We start from the raw sequence: 2109 nt of genomic DNA on the forward strand, positions 1-2109 counted from the left end.
TATCGTTTCTCTATCAGTCGCTTATAATGTTTTTTCTCACCAGATGGGACATCAATGCAAAATGTGCCGCCAAAAGCACCCGTTGCGTTTCTGCGAAAAGTTTCTAAAACTTGACTTTATCGCTAAACGACGAGCTGTAAGACGTTTGCACTATTGCGTCAACTGCTTGTAATGGGCAGCATTGGACAAAAAGGTTAACGTTGTAAAATTCAAAAGATTTGACATACGCGCCTTACGATAGTCATATCGTATGCTCCAGCCCTAGTCGATCACAATCAGCTGTGCGAAATTGACAGTTGACAGCACGAATTAATCGATTAAGCATCATTTCCGACACGATCAAAACATCCGCCTTCTTCCTTTTTTCACTGCAACGCCGAACGCTACAGAAGTGTCGATCTGTGAGCGAAATTAATACACAAGTGCCACGTGTCCCTTTTGCCAATTTAATACAAGGCATCGGCCGTTGCATCCGACCAGTTAACCATCCGCCAGTGTCGCGCACCGGTTTTGGGTAATTATTTTGAGACTTCAAGCCATTTGCACTTGCATTAATATTGGTTTCCTATAGAGACAGCGCAATACGGCGTGCCTTCTCGGCTTGCACGCCTACATACAGGCGAAGGAACCTTCTGGAGCTCCACGCTCAAGCGTACCGCAGTTTACTCTGCATCATCCTCTGTCGGTAAATAGTTTTCTTCTATGACTGAAAGCTCTCTCCGTAACCACGGTTGTTTTTCTAGTCGAACCTTCCTATAAGGGCAAGCGGAATATTGCCAAGGGTGAAGCGAAAACCTTTGCGACCCTGCCCGCGAATCTGCTCGGTGGCCAGGAGCCCCGATTACGTCATCGGCGTGGGATTACTTATTTTTCCTTTCCGCGCTTCGCCAGCTGCGGCAGAGGAAGGGAGACGACAAACGTTGTGGCCAGGGACCACAATTTTCGGCCAGCGCGTGACGAAGGCGTAGGATCGGAGTAAACTCCTCCAGAAATAAACAAAACCGGCATTAGATCCGGAGTGCAGATTTAGTTAGGTTTTATGCAACTGTAAAAGTTTCGGATTTTTTAATCAGATTTCGGTCGCATCTGGCTCGTTTGAGCCTCGGAAAACTGTAGTATGTATCTAGAGTGCATGCGCTAGCTAAGCGAACGCGATTGCGTAAACTTGACCTAGGTTCATGTGCCCTAAAAACCCGCACAACCAGACATAAAGAACGCGATAAGCAGGGTCGATCAAACGAATCATTTGTGTTGCATTAAATTAACAATCCTTTAAACACACGCTAACAGCTCGTCATCCACGTCATCGTGAAGGCCTTCAACGAGGATCGGATGGGGTAAGTGATCCAAAATGGATATATATATATAAACACCAATTTAATGTGACATGAGATGATCAGCCAAAACCACCGCGGCTACCGTGAAGAGCCGTAAGCTCTGTTCGTTATTCTTTTCTGTTTGCTTGTTTTGGGCTGCCAGATTCTGGACACTTCTAATTGCGTATAAATGCTCCTCTAGCCGCGCTCTTATTGAGTATATAATGATCATTACCAAATCTTAATTCTCGGTATGCGTTTGTTTTGCTATATTCTTGGCTAGTGTATGCATTGCAGATCTCTATTGCTACCAGCACCAACGTAATTATGAAGATGAAATATTTGAATTATGATTAGGAACGCGTAGTTTTATTCTGCTTTTCGCTAACTTTATCAGAAAATATGTAAATACAATACAAATAAATTAGAAACTAATCATTAAGTCCTCGTTTAAAAACATTTGTAGTCACAATGAAAGCATAAATGAATCGCAACTGAATTGTTTTAAATTAAAAAATGAAAAGAAGCAAATTAATTAAAACGAACATTCGAAATTATTATGTCATTAACCAGAATTTCTTTAAGTTACTTTTCTATTGAAATTATTTAAATAAATAATGCAGTATGTCAAATCGAATCAGTAATATCATGATGGAGTAGATGCAATCATCTCGTGACCTGGGGATTTAAATGTTTTGATCAGCTACAATATGGGGTCTTTGCTAACACTTAAAGTACAAAGGCATTGGTAGGGTGGGTAGCGACTCTGTGTGTGTCAAACAACAGCTAAGAC

At 41.8% G+C, this 2109-nt stretch overlaps 1 long non-coding RNA gene across 1 annotated transcript; it reads left to right on the forward strand.

Annotated features, from left to right (window-relative positions):
• Window positions 1-260: 260 nt before the first annotated feature.
• Window positions 261-1883, forward strand: LOC138929570 (uncharacterized). The gene is made up of 3 exons (XR_011445823.1): window positions 261-514; window positions 572-685; window positions 744-1883. It is a non-coding gene; the product is annotated as an uncharacterized lncRNA (long non-coding RNA).
• The last annotated feature ends 226 nt before the right edge of the window (window positions 1884-2109 follow it).

Source organism: Drosophila kikkawai, unplaced genomic scaffold, assembly GCF_030179895.1.
Source record: "Drosophila kikkawai strain 14028-0561.14 unplaced genomic scaffold, DkikHiC1v2 scaffold_36, whole genome shotgun sequence".
In the NCBI taxonomy this organism is placed as follows: Eukaryota; Metazoa; Arthropoda; class Insecta; order Diptera; family Drosophilidae; genus Drosophila; species Drosophila kikkawai.